The sequence below is a fragment of the Pararge aegeria genome, chromosome 6 (assembly GCF_905163445.1).
Source record: "Pararge aegeria chromosome 6, ilParAegt1.1, whole genome shotgun sequence".
NCBI classification, from domain to species: domain Eukaryota; kingdom Metazoa; phylum Arthropoda; class Insecta; order Lepidoptera; family Nymphalidae; genus Pararge; species Pararge aegeria.
In genome coordinates, this window is record NC_053185.1 from 16,882,346 (window position 1) to 16,905,279 (window position 22,934).

Sequence of the window (22,934 nt, forward strand, 5' to 3'; positions counted from 1 at the left end):
TATTGCAATTCATAAAGGTGAGGAAGCTTTCCAGGTGGTTCAACGCGTATTTGCAAATTGAAAATGTCGGAAAGCGGTAATAGCCTAGTGGTTAGAGCTCGGCCGCCCTTTCGGGATGACCGAATTCGATCCCCGGCACGCACCTTTTAATTTACGGAGTAATGTAAATTTTTTTTTAGACTTTATAAAATTTTAAATATCATGATAAACGACTAAGACACCGGGAGGTATCTTTGCATCGTTCGAGTCCATGTAGCAGTACTACATGTGCATCGAATGCAGTATTTATATCAAAATACCCACCAACTCAATGTCATGAACATTGGTTGTTAATCAAAGTTTAATTATTTACCCACTATATAAATTATTGCTCTAACCAGGTTGGTCTTCTTATAATTTTAAATGACATTGTGGATGGAAAAAACCCGGCTAAGTTTGTTGTGGGCTTCTTCTTGGACCAGGACGCGTTTGGAACCCTAGCGTAGCTTTAGTTATAAATTTACGAATGTGGTTATCGCCATCATCTCACTACCGTGTAATTCTTATGTACGCATCCAAAGTGCCACCTATGGCTACTTGAATAAAGATATTTTTAACTTTGACTTTGACTTTGAAATTTACTGTAACAATCACTTGCTTTAACGGTGAAGGAAAACATCGCGAGGAAAGCTACCAAAGGCGCATGCAAGTGTAACCAAACCGTTTTGGTCAGCGGTGGACTATTGCCTAAGCCTTCCTCATTCAGAGGGGGGACCCGTGTCCTGTAGTGGACCGGCAATGGGTTTATCATGATGATGATGATGGTGATGTGTGTTGGACTGAGTGAAAAGTCGCAATTTATTTTTTAACACAAACTTTAACATTATTTGCATGAGACAAAAGGACTCATTACGAGTCATCTAGCTGTGAACATTCCTGGCGCAGTGGTGAACATCTTGTAAATTCGGTCCCGGTTTCGATACCCGGCGCTGGCAAATTATAATTTTAGAATTTTCTCTAATCTTGTCAGATGGGTTTACCGAAAAAGACTGGTCAAGCAGTTTGATAACATGCTAAGTTGACCCAAAAAAAAAATAGAATTTGTGCTATACTAATAAAGATTACAATTCAGCGGAACCACATGCGAGATAAGTATAATAATTCACTTTGTCTGTCTGTGTGTGCCATGACATCGTAGCGCAAAAACGGATGGACCTATTTAGATGCGGCTACGAGACTAAGAAATACACACAACCACTCAACTCAACTGATAGATATACCGTTCCGACGTTAATTAGGTAAAAAGCATTATTACCATAACTTAACTATCTACCTGAAAACATGCCGGGTACAACAACTGCAACTGATAAGACTTATCACTGCTCAAACGCCGTCCTGCTCTAACGCACAATCTGTCGTTAAAGGGAGATAGAGATGGAAAATAAGGTGCACTAAAAGTTATTTGTTTGCGGATTGGTTATCTCAGTGGGTCACAGATAATAAGGGTGAGGTAAATAGTAAATATTATGTCTATAAGGCTAAATTTATTAGTTCTCTTTTGAGAGAACTATTTGTGTTAATAATACTATATGTTTTATTTTAATCGAATACTCGCAGAACCTTGCTGAGATAACGTGGTCCTGTACAAATTTTAATTTTGTTTGTTTTTTTATTCCACTTCAAGTAAACACTATATGCTGCAATCTGACACGATGGTATGTTATGATGCGGTCAGCCGTAAAAGTTGAGTCAGAGGAATGAGAGTTCTATTAAACAAATGTGTAAAAAAGTAACATTAAATTTAAAAATCTATTTCAGTGCGACTCTAAAGCCTCCAAACCGGGGATTAGTAGTAATACAAAAATTCAAAGCAAATTAAAGTGTAACGTTTCTGTACCTCCAGGCAACTTTTCTAATTATACTTCTACGATAAGTCTCATTGTACTCGCATATAATAACTCATATAACGAAAAATTAAATCACAAAGAGCCAAATCGATTTATTTTCATTTCTCTACTCAATCTATCCGTAATCTTAGCTAAGATAATAGCATATATAATAAACATAGCATCGTTTTTATCGTCAAAAAAATATCCATACAATTTTCGACAAATATGCTAAGCAACTTACTAACAGGTTACAGATATATTGAATATAGAAATCATACGTTAGACGTAGTGAAGCGTTTCCCCACGAACTGCATTTGTTTTTTAAATAGACTAATGTGTTTTGCAAATTGCAACGCGATGAGCAATTTCGAGTCACATGTCAACATCCGATATGGTCTAGTGGCTAGGATACCTGGCTCTCACCCAGGAGGCTCGGGTTCGATTCCCGGTATCGGAAGTTTTTTTTAAATTTTATAATTTTATGGCAGAATTTTTCTTTTTTATTTTTTTTCATTTTAACAAACAGATAATTTTACCGTACGGAAACCAAATCCATGGCCAATTATAATTAAACCTGGCGACCTATTGTAATTTAAGTTAAGCGCAGTTAAATATTTTTATTGTACTCATTATTTGTTCTTGTCACGATCGAGTGCGTTTTGATTTTAATCGATATAAATTAGCATTAATTAAATTTAATGAACGTTCGCTCACACGGTTATTTTATTTTGTTTCATTCTTAACTCTGATGTAACGATTTAATGTAGGTCAAGTTTTACAATGCAGTATCTGAAAATGTATTAAGGTCCCGCCAGTACGTGGCGGAGCAGCGCGGTGACTCTGAGCTCTATACATATCTATATGTATCGGAAATCAAACATAGGACCTCTTGAACCGTAGTCTACATTCAATTTCATCGATGAAATAAACTGTTGGAGACCGTTAGCACACGTTAACACACATAAAATATTAGTAATTTTACTGATACGCAGAGTTATCTCCTCCAAATACTTGTGACAAAAATAACGTCTGACAATGCAATGCCCGGAGCATTGATACCATACCATTTCAATGTAGACAACAAAACAGAGCAATCATATTTTAAGATGTTTTTTAGTTATAACACAAAATATATTGATTAATCTATTTGGAAAAACATTAAATATTAAATTGGGATTATAACGAATTATATGAAGCATCCTTTCTCCGAACTATGTGCCCGGTCCATTGCCACTTCAGCTTCGTGACTCGTTGAGCTATGTCGGTAACTCTGGTTCTTCTACGAATCTCCATGTTGGGGTCCCAAGGTGCTGGAATGGCAGCCCCGAACTGGTAAGCGCAGCGCTGGTCGACCTCCAACGAGGTGGACAGACGACATTAAGCGCGTCGCAGGTAGCCGCTGGATCCAAGCGGCACAGAACCGTGGAATTTGGAACTCCCTACAAAAGACCTATGCCCAGCAGTGGACGTCTATCTGTTGATATGATGACGATGATATGAAGCAAATCTTTACTTATCAAGCAATTTATTATTTATCAATGAAACTTTTTTTGGTTCAGCTTGGTTCAGCTTAGAAACAGTGATAGCAGTGGCGTGAACTTCATACATGTCCAAAAGCACTGCCTACCCTAAAATTGCAATATAACTCGTATAGGAGGATCATTTTGGCCGTTTTATGCTATTTTTCTGCTGTATGCATACTCTGGTAAGAAAACTAGTGCACGCCACTGAGTGATAGCGTAGTGGGTATGGCTGCGGATTTCCTTTCGTGGAGACCTAATTTGAGCCCCGGCATGCACCAGTGAGTATTCGGAGTTATGTGCGTTTTTAATTTAAGCAATTGAAATATCACTTGCTTTTAACGGTGAAGGAAAACGTCGTGAGGAAATCTGCATGTCTGAGAGTTCTCCACAATATCCTCGAAGGCGTGTGAAGTCTACCAATCCGCACTTGGCCAGCGTGGTAGACTACCTAGCCTATTTTCAAAAGTCGTGTTAGACATCACTATTTGTCATTATAATTTTGTTGTTCGTATATGTGTACTTATATATCTATACTAAATTTATATATACAACAATAAATATCTTATTTTATTTATCTCTTATAATAATTTATATTAGTCATTAGTAGTACGTACTTAAGTGTGTAAATTTATGTATTGTTTATTGTAATTGCGATTTCCCGTCTCTCATGTATTATTGTGTACTATCGTTAAGGTTACCTGGCAGAGATCACTTTTAGAGATAAGGTCGCCTTTTACTTTTAAATTTTTTTTAAGTATATTTGCAATTTCTCCTTTACTACGCAATAAAGATGATTAAATAAAATAAATATACTACGACAATGCACACCAGTGGCCATCTAGCCCAAAAGTAAGCGTAGCTTTTGTTATGGGTACTAAGATGCCTGATAAATATTTTTATGAATTATATGTAACATGAATACTTAGAATAATACATATAAACACCCAGACACTGAAAAACATTCATGCTCATCACACAAACATTTTCCAGTAGTGGGAAAGGAACCCACGGCCTTGGGCTCAGAAAAAAGGGTCGGTGCAAACTGCGCCAATTATTATGCTTCAAATAAAAGAAGAATACTGGTTGCCTCTGAATAAGTGGCACCCAGGTTCCTGGGAAATACCGACATCATTCACACTAGTTTTAAACTTATATATTCTTAGGTCCCTCTTTGGTATATTCCAAACTAATTTCCCACTAGATCATATCGATGTTTGTGCATCAATGTAACTCGTAGTGATGTCACGACATATTATAGCGTATGGCGTAGCTGTCACGTGTCAATCGCATAATTTCATGAAGAAATATATAACAAAACTAAGAAATATTAACATAATTACTTAATTTTATTAAGAAATGTATAACAAAACTAAGAAATATCAACAAAACTACTTAATTTCATAAAGAAATATATAATGCAACAATTTACTGCACAGTTTTTACACCATTCAATACATACTCTTGTTGGGGAATTGCTCACCGTATTTTGTATTAGCCGCTATATTTGGCCGAATCGAATGTACAGATAAGCGATTTAAACACTGATAACGGAACAATGGAATATTGTCGATCGTTCTAACGACTGCTTAATCTTATTTATTTGCTAGGGAACCGGTGGCATTTTCGGTTTATAATATGTTTGCTATTGATACTCGGCATGTCTTTTGGATACAAGCAGGCGTTACTTTGCGGATATGTTTTAGTTTACTAAAAGTTAACCCTTGAACCCATACCTACCCCTAATCGGTTTCGACGCGACATCGTACCGGAACGCTAAATCTCTAGGCGCGGCGGCGCGTCTTTGTCAGTAGGGTGGTAACTAGTCACGGACGTAGGTTCCCACTAGACTAGACAAAATTCATTTAGCGTTGTCTTAGTGTCTTCAGTGTGATCTAGGCCGGTAGCTCTGGTTTCGGTAACCGGTGGTAGTCACTACAAACAGGCTGACTTGACGAATAGTACTACTGGGAATAAATGAATTTTGAATTTTTGGTTCTAACTATTTCTAATTGGATCATGTAGAGAAATACACCTTCTGCTTTCTTACTAAGCATATATAGACACCATGTTTAAGAGCCATTTGTCCTCACTGGCTGGTTCAAAGATTTTGGTAATATGACACTGAAAGATTTTGTTAAAAATAAAAAATTGATTCATTGTTCATATTGCTTAATTTAACGTTTAGTAATACGGTTATTTGTTTCGACCGCGAAACCTTGATTATGATTTGATGAGTTACTAGTACGTAGCTAAAGGTCGTTTATATAGTTAGGTGGATATATGTATAATTACGAACAAAAACACGTTTGTGTTATTAAGTATTTAAAATGGTGTTTCGGCATACGAAACAGACAATTATAGTGTCTGCAAGGTCAGACCGTACTTCTGTTGATAGAAATTCTTTAACAACAATAGTAACTATATTTAGGCATACCTACCTACCTACCTTCACTCTGTTTATTGCCAGTGAAGTACATCCGTGTATCAAGGAGCATTTTATTAGTTGCATATTTAGGTAGGTTTAATTCGAAACAGATACTAAAGTTTACAGTCAACGCATTAAGAAGATACCACGTTTTCATACTAAAACTCACAAACTAACACTAAAATAGAAACAGTCCGTTTGTAGTGCCTTTACCACCGGAAGGCAGATTCCACCAAGAAGTGCTAGCAAGAAACTCAGCAGATTGCTCTTTTCCAACATAATTTTATAGTTTAGCAGTTTTTGATTTTTTCTGTATTGTGAGAGGTGAGAGAAGATTTCAGTAAGGGCCCCAAATTTTGACAATAAAGGCCTACCCTTTTCCATTTCCGTAAATAAAGCTTTTGAATCTACCGTATCATTAACCCCCACACATAACAGATGCCCAGTGGCGTGCATGAAGGGTATGCACAGGGTATAATGATATAAAATGAAGAAAATCTCCAGTACGAGCTTTAAACACTTAAGGGTTGGCTATTTATAACCCTCAAAATGTCTATCCTTAAGTTTTTTTTAACTCTAAACCACAGCTAGGTCTAGTTTTTCTTTCATAAGAGAAAGGTAGGTATAATAATAATAATAATAATAAGTTTTAATTACGTTATGTAAGCATCAAAGATATTTTTGGCTTAGTGATATCTTAATTGTCAGTAGCAGTTACGACAGGCACGAGTCCGGCGGCGGAAAACTAACATATGTATTAGAGAACATTATAATAGGTTTAAATTAGAAAACGAACATAGCTCCGAATTTGAGGTTAGCCAGTCCATTACCGCTAAGCTATCGACTTTGTATGCTAGTAAACCCTTTACGGGACCCTACCTAATCAATAAGAAATGCGAAACTTTAATGAATAAAGTATGAAATTCACTTCCGACCGCAGAGCTCCCCACAGAAACATTATCCTGTGTGTGGAACAACTTCCTAACAATATCATGTGTTATTATTGTTATAAAATGCACTTTCATTTGTGTATATGATATACTGTTAATGCCTAATGCAATAATTCGTATTAATCACACGGATATCGTTAATAGATAGGACAGACTTAGCAACGAGCAATCCAATATAGATGAAAAAGAAAACTTGCTAAAGTGCGATATATTCTTAAATTACACAATAACTTTATCGCTTGCTGTAGGCATCATCGTAACATGCGATGACTACTTTTGGTTAAAGGCTGAGTTTAGATTGCAAGCATTAATCAAACTGACCGAGCTGTTACTCTCGTCCGTCAGTCAGTCGAAAAAAATATGTATTCATATAAATAACAATATCATATAAATAAGAGATATGTGTACTTAAATGTTGAAAGCATTAAAACTATCTATCACTATCGAAACACTAGTATGATAAACTCCCCTCCATTGAGATGTCCCGGCTTTTTTCAACTTTTCACTAAATATATCTGTATCATATCTATCTGTAGCCGAGCACCTACAATCACCAAAGATTGTAGAGAATGTTATTGTTACCTTATTAACAGAACAGTTTTCACTTTCCCCGTGCGTTAAAATTCCCATATGTCGTGGTAACTAACCCGCCATAACTACATATGGTGTAAAGGTCACGTGTCGACGGTCAGTGTGTGAACTGCCATTTCTCTCCATTTACGGAGGTGACAGTTGCCGTAACTTTTTTACGAGCCATAGGGTATTGTCACGTGGGTATTATCTCTTTTATTACTAGATACAGAATGGAACGTGGCTTCGAAAGAAAATTGATGATCGTATCTTCATTGGAAGATAAAGATTTGAAAGTGCAAACAAAGACTACACATAACTCGTGATTAACAGAGATTTATTGATTTTTAGAAGTGAATAATCAAATTCACTATTGGTAGAGACTTAAGCATCAATCAATATTTGTATAGTGCAATGTAAAACATGATGCATTTAGAAAACATTAAGCATATGGGATAGAACATAAGGAAAAAAAACAGATAAGAGAAGACGTAAAGATAATTAACAACATGCTTTCATTCATTTTAATTTTATTGTCCCTAGATTAAATTCTAGGTTGGAACGTCTGAAGCTCCATTCCGGTTATCAAATGAATCAAATGGCATGTCATCTTAATCCTAATGGATCGGCATGTATCATTGTAAAATTAGCCAAGTATCGTTTTGGCATCATTGAAAGGCAGGATAAGTGAAATAACTCTCAATTGGAACCAGTTGAATGCATTTCCTCTGGCCCCATTGCAAACCAATGACTGCTTTACAGGGCTGATAACTAAAAAGCCACCTTAAAGTAGATATAGTATTTTTACTTTAAAGTGGCTTAAGATACATCTCAAATTTTGAGTGCTTTTAACTTCATCTTAGTAGCCGAAGTATTCTTCGTTCTTCATCCAGAAAACCAATTGAAATGGGTGGTGATTAAAAAACTATTTCATGCTTAGACAAAATACCAGCATACAATTTCAATGGCTTAAGTTTTGTTAAAAAACGCGAACGAGTCGAAATTAAATCAGATTTAGATTTACATGTTACAGAAATGCTTGACAAAGATTTTCTGAAGATAAAGGATGCAATATCAAAATTAAAATAGAAAATATTCTCGCCATATCGCAATTCGCAACCCTACGTCAGACCGAGCCCGCGTTTACAGACAAGAACCAGATTGCGTATGAATATATCTGAATAATTAGTCTAAAACACACCATAAATAGTTACAATTTACCCATAAGCTAAGTTTGAGAATTTTTCTCGACAAACCACGGAATCAACACAGATGTACTTTAAACCTTTATAAATACAGCGCTACTCGTATATCAACTTTTAACTTCGTCAAATATTCAATGAAATGTTTTTGTGTGTGTTGTTTGTTCACGGATCAATTTAATAGCTCAGCTCTCCCAGTTTACTTTGGACTTTTATGCTGACTTAGTGACGTGTTATGCTTTGTGAAACCCTTCATAGTATACTGATTGTTATCTGCTTACATGATCCACTCGAGAACATAGGTAATTTCAGTTAATTTGTTCCAAAAAAGGTGCAGGACAGCATTTTTCAAATGAAATTGATATTCCGTAACCAGAGTATAATTATTTACGTTACACAACTGTAAACAGTAGCGTCAGTCCAGAGCGGGCATCGAACCTGCTCGAGGAAATAAACTATTCCCGGAGCGAATAGAAACAACAATTTACGTTCCATTCGCAATAACTGCTTTCGAGGCAAACATAGGCAAAACAAAACGAGGCCGTCGGCCTAAGGTGTGTATGGTTCAAAGAAAGGTTACTCAGTATAAACAAAAAGTCCAAAATCTGACAGTCCTGTTCAATATTTATTTGATCACAGCTGATCTGAAACTGTGGTCACAGCCTAAAGAATCATCAGTTCACCAAAGCAGTTTCTAGTACTGTTGAAAGCATGAGTAAGCATTATCAAAGGCCCAATATTACACTCTAACATACTAAAACAAAGCAAGCCAACTTAAAATAAAAACGTTACGCTATTTTACGACCTCGTAAAAATGGCCACATCAAAGCTAGTAGTATTACCGACTTTGATTCTACTGCAATTTTATTGTTTCGAGCAAATTAACCGTCAGATTTTTTTAACATCATCTTTTTATTCATTTGGAATGTATGTAGGTGCTGGAGTTAACGCAGTTATATTAAAGTTTCTGCTTAAAGTTCATAAGAAGTTAAAAACGTTATCTTGTCACTCACAGAAGCTAACGTTTAGGAATGAAAAAGGTCTCAATTACTTAAAAACCCATGCTCCAAATAATCGCTGGGCTTTTCAAAGTTTTCTCCTTAACCTTATTCTCACCGTTTAAAAATGAAGTCATTTCCGGCCAGCAATTTGTAATTACATTTTTGGGTGCAAAAATTTATCGAAATCTTATATCGATAAAAAGTAATGAGGCGCCTTTAAACGGACCACGGGCACAACGAAGCGTCGCTACTGAATACAAAATAAGTTTAAGAACTGGTACTGTAATAAGTAAAAAGTAAACTCAGTAATGCGTAAATTATTACTCTTTAATTTAACGCCCTAGATCTCTGTCATCCTATTACATAGATATTATTTAACCAGCTAGATACTAGAGATCCGATGAACATTAACCATACAATTATACTTTAAATGACCTGCCAAATTAGGCGTTTCAGGAAATTTTTACGTTTCCTGAGTATACTCAGCCAGACTGCAAAAATCTAAACAAATGCCTAAAAATTTGAGACATGAATATAAAATTTATACATTTGTTCTAAACGTAGATAAGGTTTGGAAAAGGGATCCCTTATAATTATTTTGAAACGTCGCGATGCCATAGAAGTAAAATCTGGTTTTGCAAAAATCTGAAATGTAACTGACACAACAAAGCAGTGGGAACGATGTTGGGTTCCATGAAACCTCGAATTGAGCAAGAGTTTTAAACAAATTGCTTCTGCTAATTTCAGAGAACAAAGCGGGTGTTATTACTCGTTGCCTCAGCGTATTGCGGTAAACAGACCGTCAGCTATTTAATCGAATTACAACAAATAAACAATTCAAAGTATGAATCGATTCGGTATGGGAAATAAATGTTCATAGATTAGAATTCTTCTTCAATTAATCGCGTTCAATTCTCACGACTCTACTCTAAAATAAGATAGGATTAACTAAGACGTACTCGACTAGGAAGTAGCTAAAGTGAACCTCGGATTTTGCTACAGTCACTGCGAGATTATAAAATGATGACCATAGTAATAGTGTTTTCTAAATTCACCTGGTTATTGTAACGGAGCTTCTAATAACAAATGCTTCTTCAGTAGGATCATTTTAAGGTAGTGTTAGGAAGAATGCCTTAACATTTATCTGTAAGGATTCAAAAAAACCAGTATGTAAATTACTTACTCGTTTTTTATGTACTTGTGTTTATGTGTATTTTTTATTTAATACAGCATATTTTGAGTAGGATAAATTACAATATTGGTAGACAAACTCGATATTCTGTCCCCAAAAACCTGGTGTACATTAAAACCACGAATCCTTGAAATCGATCCGACCACATCGTTGTTGGTAACAACCTACTTACTTTAATGATATCACGTTTTATTTTCGTTTTGACATATTGAAAGCAGTTTCAATCATGCATAATGTTAATCGTTTAATTTTATAAACTAATATTAATACATAGTTCAGATTTTTAAAAGTATCGTACTATAAACGATAGATAGAAAAATGAAATTGTATGGTTGATAAACATAATTTACCAAAGTTTGCTGAGAATGGAATAGGTTAACATTTTATACAGGTTTACATTTTTTGTATCCATAATTGATTTAGTTGTGATGTACCTCAATACTGGAGACCTATTTTAATAAATATCAATAAATCAAAGGTTACTCGTAAACCATATATCTCTGAGGCTTAGTTATAAAATACGATAAAACTGTAATAAGCTTTTAGGTAGGGTTGCTGTTGAATTCGAAATATCTACCCAAACTTTAAAATGACCTAGTTTTTTGACTTTTTCTTTCCAATAATCTTTTATAAATTGTTGTTATTTAATGTAATATACGTTTATTTCTTGGTATTTATACGAGAAGCCATCTTGCATGTCTGTGGTCAGTATCGCATTGTCTATCTAACCTAATATGTTATGACTGCGGCCGATAGCGTTGCGTGGGTACCATGTGGGCACATTCCAATGCACCCATGGATAGTGAATTAGAAATCGAAAGTAAGCGAGGACTAGCAGTGACAGTACACTCCTCGTCCAGTATAATGTTCCCTGTCGAATGATATACAAAATACAAAATTTCAGAACTAGTAAATTCTTAAATTTTTGTACTTACCAATGTAGAAGTCAAGTAAAAGTAGAGGCAAATTCATTTAGGCAAATTCAAATATACTTTAATAAATACTGTACTCTTGGTTACTTCATCAAATCATTATTCCATCCATATTTGTTGTAACTGATATTTTCTTAAAATGTATTAGGACTGGTAGCTAACTACCATCGCTTAAAGCATTATTATCTCTATACTGTTCACGCTTTTGTTTTAGAAGTATAATCCTTATTTGAGAGGCATGAAGATATATTCCATTTAAAATAATACTCTTTAAGCGAGGGTAACACTGAGGTTGGCCCCCCAAAAATATAAAATCTTTATCAAGTGAAACTAAAAAAAAATCCGAGGTCAAAAACAAATTTTAATGTCATCGACCTCTAACTAATAACAGACATTCTGGGTCCATGTTTCTAAACTGTATTGATAGATTAATTCACGACCACAATGCGTTCACGATCCATAGTGATATCATCAGAACGCCCTTGTTATATCAGAGATATATACTGTGGAACGCATTAACTGATAGCGTTCATATCTAACTTTCAATGGGCTATATTAGAATTTATGAGGGAGGATTACTTATGTCATTTTTATTTTCCTGGCCATAGGTTAGGCTGTTATATCAATGATAAAACATTTTGAATTAAAAATTGTTATTCTTGATTTATTTGAAATCGGTTTCGCTGAAAACAAACTTAACAATTTGACTCCTGTTCAGAAATGCTGGTTACTATTAGAACCTCTTTCTTCTTCTATTGAAGGTTTTCCAAATCAGTTTTTGAATCCTATCAAATGATTTTTACTCTTTATTTTGATTTAATGAAGATAATCTTCATTTCACTGTTAAAACCGGTAATACGTTGTTTAACACGAAAATATTTAGAATGGTGAATGTACATTGATTTCCACACTAGGATTCCCTGTATCGTGGAAATGACTTCCTTCCAATTTTGAACCAGACCTTGCGTCACTTTCAGTAGTTACAAATCAGTAAAATATCTAATTAATAAAAATGTATCCTTATCAATAATTTGAGTAATACAGAATAAATAAAGGACTATATTACTAACGTGTTTGTGTTAATTTATCATATCTGGAATATAATAATTAATGAATTAATAGCTTAAAACTTATTTCCATTTATTTATCTAAACTTGTTGATTAAGCTAAGGTCACATCTATCAGCTACTGATTTATACTTTATTCCTTTATTATGTTTAGATACATATTCAACATCTTGTGAAACTGGAATAATGAACAGAACGCTGCGGTCGATCGAATCATTCTCTGACCTACATATTTGACATATTAATTGGGTACACTTTTCTTCAGATGCAGAATGCCAACAAAAAGGTCAATTGCGAGGCTAATTAATTCAATTAAGAAATATTTCGCTGTGTGCATTGTGACACATGAAAGGTTTGTTTCATCCCATTTTTGTTTGTGTTAGTCTAGTTTACGTACTCGTTCATACTAATATTTATTGTGTGGTTTGTTGAATATTTTCTGAAATATTTGAAAGTTTTATTGTTTGTTTGTAGTAAGAACACCTAAAGCTTGTTACTTCGAGATTCGATTTTCTACAATGGTAACACGGCGAATTGAAAATATAATATCGAGCTAAGTATATACGGTGCAATATAATTTTTTTTTAAATGGATTTTGTTGGTTGCCCTAGTAAAGTTCTCCATACTGCAAGAAACTGATTTTAAGGGTGTCTCCAGATAATTCAGTCTTTCACTATTCAGGTTTCACTATTCAGCTTTGGAATGTCTTGCCTCTTGAAATCCGAGAGGCACAGTCGATTAGCATCTTTAAAAAAATTGTTAGAGTTCATTCTTTGTCTGAATCTTCGGAACTTCAGTAATGCCTATTCTCTTTTGTTTTATTTGGGGATTGATAATATTTTTCCTATTTATTGATATTCATTGTATATATAACATTGTGTAGAAGTTTATTATTTATATATAATATTTATAAATATTATTTATTATTTATATATTATATTTATATGCACAATCTACCTCTCGTCTTGAGCAGTGTTTTACGCCATCGGTTGTTTGGAAAAGATCGCTATTATAGCGATAAGGCCGTCTAATTTTATACATCGTGTAACTAGTTTTTTATAATTTTTCCTGTATTTTTATGTGGTGTACAATAAAAGTGTATTCATTCATTCATATTTTCGACAATCATTTTGATGAGCGAGGTGTCAGAAGCCCTGTAAGTGCCCATGTGCAATTCCCGGCAAAACTCATTTCGGAATTTATATTTGCAGAATCGGCTCAGGGGGCTTGCTACCATCGAGTAAGCACTAATACTAATAATATTTAAGATGGCAGTCTTACATGACGTACCTTGATAGCCTTTAAATAAGGATTATATTTTGATGTAATCATCATCATTAAAATAATGATGCTAACTATTGTAATAAGCCCCCTTGTTTGGTATAGCGTCTACGTGGCTATTAACCACAAGCCAATTTAACATTGTAGTACGATATTGCGTAGAAAACGATTTGCATTTATGAGTTTAAAAAAACAGCCATAGATTTTTTCAGGTTTTCGGTTAGCGTGCTTCCAAGTTAAGACTACATCGACAATATAATAAATAATATACTGAGCTGCACTTATTATTTCTAAGAATGTTTGCTAACTACAAAACATTTCAGAACCTGTCCTTTTTAAAGTTGATTGCAATGTGTATAGTAGGTGCTGCACGTGTTTCTGAGTGTTACTAGGTATGAATATATTGTGCATACTTTATCAAACCGCAGCGCCAAGGCAACCGGAGTAGGTATTTTAAACTAACTAACCAGCGCATGAGCTGTAGGTACCTAATTGAATATCGCACTGTAAGCATCGTCATTAAAAAACTGAAGAACGTGTTGCCGTAAACTGACGGCAGATCATTATACAGTTGGCACCACTCCTTCTCTTTTCGTATAATGTGACTCAGGGAATATAGAGGGGAACGGGCAGTCCTCTGCTAAATTCAAAATTCAAATTTTTCATGTAGGCCAATGAAGCGTTCATACATGTGTGTTTACAAAATGTAAGAAGATGGTGATAGCTTCATACGCGAACATAAACCTAAAGCTACGAGGGTTCCAAACGCGCCCTGGTCTAAGAAGAGCCCACAACAAACTTAGCCGGGACTTACTATGTTTTACCATCTACTGCGATCACCAACCCGTGGTGATTATGGACAAGCCCAGTCGTTGGGAGAGGCTTTTAATGCAGCAGTGGACTTTTGGTCTAGATAAAAATAAGGACTCAAAACGACCAATCCATATGGATTGGTCGTTTTAAGTCCTTTTGCTATATAACTCCATAGTTATATAGAAACATTCAAAATTTGTATTGTTTAAATAAAAGAAGTGCAAATGAAACATCGAACTTATAAAATGACATTGTGCTTGTTGCACAAGTGAACCATCTTCTTCGTAATCTCTGGGCCGTTTCCGCATGCAAGCATTTCCGTACAGGAAATGCTTGCAATCGAACCTATAAAATGAAATTGTGCTTATTGCACAAGTGAACATAACCTAATAACACTAAAATAGGTAGTCAGTGCAAAGTAAAGCGGGCTATCCACAACAAACGACCAGTGAGGAATCGAGATAAACCACGAGCGTAATTATCGTCTTTACCAATAATGCACAGTCATATGTACCTACTCAACATGAAACCGATATCAAACGGTCGCATTCTACATCCTATTATAGTTCTAACTATGCGGAAATTGAAATCGATAAATTATTCAAATTGATCTATCACATTACGAATGATGATTATAGCCAATCAAATAACAAAGATGATATCAATAGGGATTGATTTCACGATTAGAATAATTAATCCGAATAACAGAACTGCATTTCATCAGGCATTAATATCAGCTAAAGTACCTTTTTAAATTTAACAGAAATTCGAATTAATCCTTACTAGCATAAATGCGAAAGTGTTTTTGTTTCTTTGTCTATCCTTTACGCTCTAACTAAGCAACCAATAACGTATCCCATTAAAATACCGTAACAAACGACGCAACACAGGCCACAGATAGTTGATATAATATAAAATCTAAAGGAACGATAATAATAGTATGAAGTCAAGAAACACTATAAAGTTATCCGTCTAGATACAACAAGATAAACATGCAGATTTATAACTGTGATTGACGATTTATATTGAAATTGACACCCCCTAAACGTAAGCTAGTAACAGTTCTCATTGTAACAGTTCTAATATAATACTCGAGCGCATTATAAAGTCAAGGTTATAAAGATATCCTTACGACGCCCTACATCTCACTCAGCCTCTCTAGTGTTACTGATATTGAACCAAGATGCATGCGTGAATGATATATTACGCATTGTGTGACTTATATCTTGATACGATACGGGTAATACGATTCCAACATCAGAGACGTAATTGCAAACAACTTTCTCGGAAAATCTTGCTGTGTACAATTAGCGATGCTAACTGCTACCTGATTAGTAAGAAAAAGAGCAATTTAACCGGCTCTCCAACTCTCAAGTAACTCACTCATGTCTAAGAATTCCGTTATGATAATAAAAAAAAAACTTTCAAGCTTTTAGCTTAAACACACGATTCGTTACGTTGCGTTGCATTAGCAAATGCAAAATAATTTGTCCGTTGCAAAACAAATCGTTAATTATTACCATTGAGTATAACAAAAGCAAAGTCACATTAAAATTTTAGATATGTTGAAATTTGAAACGCATTTTCATATAAATAACCCAATGCATATAAGTAATAATAAAAATCACGTAAAATTTGTGTATAAAACTAGAGATCGAAATGTCCCGCATGCCTTCTTAAGAAAATTCAACATACCTCCTTTAAGTATTATGGCATGTGCATGAACTAAATAATCCATAAATAGATAATAAGAGTACGGTAGAGTATGACGTTAAAACTTGTTCCACAGCCAACTTCAGAACAAGTATAGATGTAACTCACACCGTTAATCATAAAGTAGACGATGACGTCAATTTATTCATTAAATGCCCCATTTTATCGTCAATGTGGACTGATTCTTGACCCCAGAGAGCGCTGGGTGTCAATAGATAAAACTTACCATCTGACATAATTCAGCTATGAATATTAATCGTTAGCATTTAGAGATTGCCCTAATTTCTGTTTGATGAATTCATGACCACGTGCATGCTCTTTTTGAGAAGAGGATTCCTGTATCTTCTAGTGTATATACGTTAAACATGGTTAAAAGATCAAATCAAAACTAAATGTAACAGTAATGAAATAAAAACCGAAAGAGTTTTTTGTATTTTTTATATGTTCTTTCCTTCGGAAGTTTAGGAACTTACTTTCTACTACGGGAGGACTTATGATGTTGTCTACATAAAATCTATCATTCACACATTATATTCATTTAATTTTGTCACTCTAGTGATTTCATAATAAGTAGCCGTGTGTCTTCGCCTGTTTTAAGTTCAAATTAATGGTTTATTTTTGAATATTTTTAAACGTTTACCATTACAGTATAATGTAAGTGTATGTATTATAGCGGGAAATTTTAAGTTAAGCTTTCTAGAATTGTTTCTCTAGTTCATTATCATAATAAATAGAGCGCAAGACGCACTGAGACAGTTAAAGTGTAAAAGTACACTACATAAATAACGACTGTACTGATTATTTCACTCATTTGAATTACGGAGCGCATATATTTTGCAAGCGCGCTACCAGTCTTCATAAGGTATTATGGAAGTAATTGCTCTATAAATTCGAAGACTGTCGTCTGTAATTACAGGCAAATATTATAAATTGCGCTGTTGACACGGGCTTGTTCTCTTACGAGTGTATTCTAAGGGTTTCCGCAGACAACTTAGTTAATTGGTCGTTAGTGCAGTACGAAGACGATAATTTTTAGCCCAGACTTTCGAAAACTGAATTTTCATTTGTACCTCAGAGACAAGGGTAAGCCATTGTCATTTCCGCATATTACCTGATCAGGTAATGAACGTTACCAAAAGTCTTCATCGACTTGCACTAATTTGAGGCTAAGTGTCACCGATTATACGGTCAGTAGTTAAATGCAACAGTCGTTGGATGGTAGTATCTTTGAATAAATAGGAATACAAAGTTCATAAAAAAAACTGTCATGTTTTTGAAGTCGTGATATCTGCATATATTGTTATATTAACATTATCGATATACTTCGGGGAGAGTGCGGTGGAACTGTCCGATCTCATTCCCTCTTTACCATTTTACCATTGCACCGCAAGACATCGGGCGGGTGTTCATCCCTGTGTTATCAATATCCCAAAACCTCGCACAAAGCGATTTGCATCTTCATTTCTTAAACACTTGGTTGGGGTTTGAAACACCCTTCAGTTTTGTGTTTCCTAATTCTTACAAGCTGGTTATCTTTAAAAGAAGATATTTTCTAGGCAAGCACGTCCCTTTCTTAGGCCACATTTGCACTTTCCATCAAGTAAGATTGACATTAGATTTTGGTAAAGCGCTAATCTATCACTTATAAAAAATATATTTATATATATAGTTAACGTTAGAAAGAAGTAACTGCTGAGATTCATACCGGCTTCTTCTTGGTAAATTTTGCATTCCGAACTGATGGTAGAGTCACTGCGATCAGACAAACTAGACGTTTCATACGTGATTGCAGAGCAAGCCTAATTGAAATAAAGCAATTTTTTCAGATATATCGGGTAACTAGTCTGAGAGGGCTCTAAAGTTTTAAACTCTGTTCAGTGTGTCATAGTTAACGGGAAAACATTTACTTGGATACCTTATAAAGGAACTTGTCGCGTCACACTGCTCCTTAATGATCATCTTGTTAAACATCTTACTTATGTTGCACAAGCAAAGCTTTCGTGTGTGCCAATTTGAGCAGCCGTATTACGAAGTAGCTGAAACACTAGTTTCGACCGTCTTGATCATTCAAATAGATTCAATTGATTACTATCTAGACGTTCATTACAAAGCTACTAGCAAAACTTCCGCTACACAAACAAATAATTACTAATTAACACAAAGTTATTTACGATTTATACAGGATACATTATCTTTAAGAATGGTTTTTTGAAAAACACTATTTTTAAAACGTTCCATTGAAATTTTGTTTCGTTTGTATATTTTGTACGCAGTGTTTTTTTTTAATATCGATAGCCTACAATAACTTATGTTATATATTTACAATTTGTATACAAGTTACAACGCGATCCTCAATATAATCAGTAATAAATTCGATAGTTCCACTGTAGGAACCGTAATGGTATTATGTTTCGCAGTTTTCGTTAGCGATTTTAATGCCGATTCTTCTAAGTAAAACAATTCTGGTACATCCGATACATCATAAAATAAGTTTCAACGAAAAAATCAAACAACCGGTTCAAGGAATCTCATGAATCATCGTCATACACGTAAATCGATGTCGATGATATTGTTTTACAAAAACCACCACAAAGGGCTTTAGCTGCAATCGATACAACCATTTATGCCGTGCATTGGCTTCTTTTTGTATCATGAATGCACAAAAACATGAACATTGGTTGACGGTGACGTGACTGATTTTTTATCGAACGAGTTTTTCAAATTCGTACACGCGAATGTATGGACCGCATTGGAGTCTACGTTTAGAGTTACCATATTAATAATATAAATACAAAAGTGTTCTGATTGTTCATTTGTTTACTAGCTTGTTAGCGATTGATAAAATTTGTAAACACATCTAGCTTGCATCCTTGAGAGTCCATCTCATCTCATTTCAATGATACTTTTAAAATATAAAATATCAAGATTGAAAAAATTACCTTCGTACTACGGCGGCTGATTTTATCGAAATTCTGGCAGCTTGTATACATGCTACGGACAAAGGATAAGTATTTTCTAAACCGAAAAAACTAAGAATTACCAGGGGATTAAAAAAAACGTGCATTAGCTATGTCGTTGGTTTCTCCAGCGTCGTATTGAACAAAATTGTATCGGAAACTTTATAAATAGACGGCAAATACTACCAGTTCGAAGATACAAAACATCGATATTCCTGGACCTAAATCTTTAGGCTAATCTCTAGGCCTTGAGAAAACAAAAAATCTAATGTCCTAGAAAAATTGAAAAGACTAAGCTGGTAAGATAATAGGGTCGAGGAAAAATCTTGTGAACAAGTTACAACTTCCAAATGAGACGCAACAATTATTTAACGGATAGTTTAGAATCCTTACTAAGTTTCGAAATTTTCTAAGAACAAATTTACACCGAGGAGTTGGTGTGAACTGTGAATTAAAACATTCCTGGAAATCCCTAACAGTGGCTTAGTGGTTATAAAGCAATTCATTTTTGTCACATGTAATAAGTAAACTGGCGCCGTTTGGGTCTAATAAAGTCTTGTTATGTTAAATTTTACTGGAGCATTGCACCGGCGCCGTGCAGTGGAGGGTAATTAAGGGTCGGTGAACCATGCAATTCTCATATATGGTGCTAGAGATTTAAATTTCGCTCCAGGCGGAGCATCTTGGAAATACAGTTGATGTGATTACGACATACATCAATTATAATTGTTCTGAGTAATTTGGTTGCAGAAATATCATTTTAAATGGCTAAGTATTTACTACTTCAGCCCAATTACAGCAAGTATTTCGTACCATAGGAAAGCAATTAAAGTATTGAGCACTTACATTTCATCAAAGCGAGAAATGCACGCATCCTACAGCTAATTGCACATATTTCTCTGAACAGGAGTGAGTCTCTTGAGGCAAAGCTTATCGTGATCTAAAAAGCCTACATTCCAAACACAGTCTTCCCCCGAAGAGCCATGCGCTGGTAAACGCATCGGTATTCAAGTGTCAAGCCGGGTATTGTCCAAAACGAGTCTGCCCTGTTCCCGGCTCGCTTTTTGTTCAGATACGTGAGACTCCGTGGCGCGTCTTAACGAGCATCAAACCAGTTCCCCATTTCTACGCGTCACGCCAAATCTGGTAGTAAATACTTGAACACTCTGTTTATTCTTACGAGTTCTTAAGTCTTAAGCGTTCATAGTGCCCGTAAAGCGCATTCTGTGAAGATTCATCCGCGAATAGTTTAATAAAATTACTGGACGAATTAAGTGTCCGTCGATGTTCATCATTATCTTATAATTACGTGCCTACTTTCACTCGTCAGTCTTGTAATACGCCCAATGCCATAGTAATTGGTTTCGAACAAGAAAAAGATTGCGAGGCTTCAAGCGACAATTATTCACATTATAATACCAAAGGTGGTTAACAAAAAAAAGAGGATCACGCGAAACTTTCCTTTCACCTTCTTGGAACGTAACCCGCTAATTACAGAGTTCATCGGTCTCAAGTTACGGGCAACCTGATTTAGGAGAGCTCGTGATACCTACCATCTATCGTGGTGCACGTGTTCTGTTCGAGTAACATGAAACATTTCTAATTTGTTCATATGTTCAATACAAATGATGCGAGGAGTATTTTTAATGTGTGAAGACATCACGGATAAGTTATATTAAATTACTTCTTTGTCTTTTAAATTAAGGCCTTTGAACACGTACCGCAAAATTTTTTGCATGTCTTCATTTTGTACCAGCGATGAATTAATCATTATTTAGGTACGTTGTACGTATTAAGTAAAGACGTCCCGGGTATTTTTATGCAAATTATTCTTTTGTTAAATAATATTTAATGCAAAAGTATAATTTGAGGCATTGTCAGCATTGCATGCGATTTATGATCGACCATCTAGGACTGCAGTCTATAAAAATTATTGCTACTTGTACTATGCCACGTAAAACCGTTAATAGAGATTTATAGTCACTGAATAAATATAAAACACTTACCCCGGTTTGACTGGTTAAAGCGGAAATCTAGGCAGAGGCTTAATTAACCGCATCCTTACATGTCGCGGCTGTAGCCAGCTTTGGTATGTTAGGCAAACCAACCTCATTTACTCCTAACGACGACAAGATTTTATATTTAATTCGCTGAAGTTATCAGTGTCATTAGTATTTGCCTAATTAATTTGAACACTAGTACTAATAATACTTGAACGTTTTATAAAATGCATTTATAAATGCACAAGTGTACCAAGTACAATTCTATGAAACCTGTAACTAATTGCATGAGATATTGATATTTTACGAGTTCAGATTATTATGAAATATTGATATTTCATTGTTTATAGGTCGACTGTCACAAAGTGCAATAAATCAGATTGCTGTAGTTAGTTTATTTATTACAAACTTAATCCAGTTATTTCGCAACATCTGCTTAGCTGCACCTCTCTCCGTTAGGGAGACGACTTAAGATTTCAATATTCCTAACAAGGTATAATAAGCTACGCTCACCAATGGCATGCATTGAGGGTATGCACAGGGTATGCAGATGATATAAAATGAAGAAAATTTCCAGTACGATTAACAAAAAACTTAAGAATAGACATTGGCCCTTGAGTATTAATAACTCGTAATCTAGGTTTGTATAAATTTTATATCATCTGCATACCCTGTGCATACCCTCTATGCACGCCACTGATGCTAACCAGAGCCACAGAATAACTATTAAGCAGTACCTCTGCTCCAAACTACAGTAAGGCTTTGAAAAATGTATTGGCGTGCTTTTCCTTTGGCGTGTCGACATATTTTAATTTTAATTATCTTTGTAAACATATTTTTTATTAACAGAGCTAGTGCCAACTGCTACTTAAAACTGTCTTAAATTATATAAATAAATTATAATAGACGCTCGTAATATGAAAAGAATGAATTGAAATGTGTTATTAATTAAATTCAGCCAAGTAGCTTAAACTACAAGCGAATTTTATGAAATGTCATTGGACCCTTAACTTTGTTATACTGGTCATATTAATTAATTAGGTATGCTGTGGTACAAGTTAGAACCTATGCAGTTAAAATAGATAGCTGTGTCAATAATTATCTGGATTCTTGATCACAGTCTTAACAGAAAATTGTTTCTGTGGCGTCAAACTTCACGATTGCTAGAGTAGAAGGAAGAAGGAAGGAAGGGGAAGTATTAGTCATGTTTACTTTTAAGAAGATTTTTTTTTTAATAACATTTTCAGTAATAAATGAGTGGATTTTCAGAATGGTTGGTTATTAATAATATAATGTTAATTTTAGGTATGGGAAAATTTAATAATTGCGTACCAGCATTAAATTTATATCTGACAAAGGGTCTTGAATTTGAATAAAAATGATTGTATGTTTAATTAAAGTAATTAATTCATTTTTATTTATTAAATTTTATTACAGACA

The 22,934-nt window shown here is 34.8% G+C and overlaps 1 protein-coding gene and 1 non-coding gene across 2 annotated transcripts in view; one reads left to right on the plus strand and one right to left on the minus strand.

Moving 5' to 3' along the window:
* The window catches only part of LOC120624456 (rho GTPase-activating protein 23), a 497,253-nt gene that overhangs the window by 462,551 nt on the left and 11,768 nt on the right, over positions 1 to 22,934 (minus strand). The gene's annotated exons all lie outside the window — the stretch shown is intronic.
* Positions 2,254 to 2,325, plus strand: Trnae-cuc. The gene has a single exon. It is a non-coding gene; the product is annotated as a tRNA-Glu (tRNA).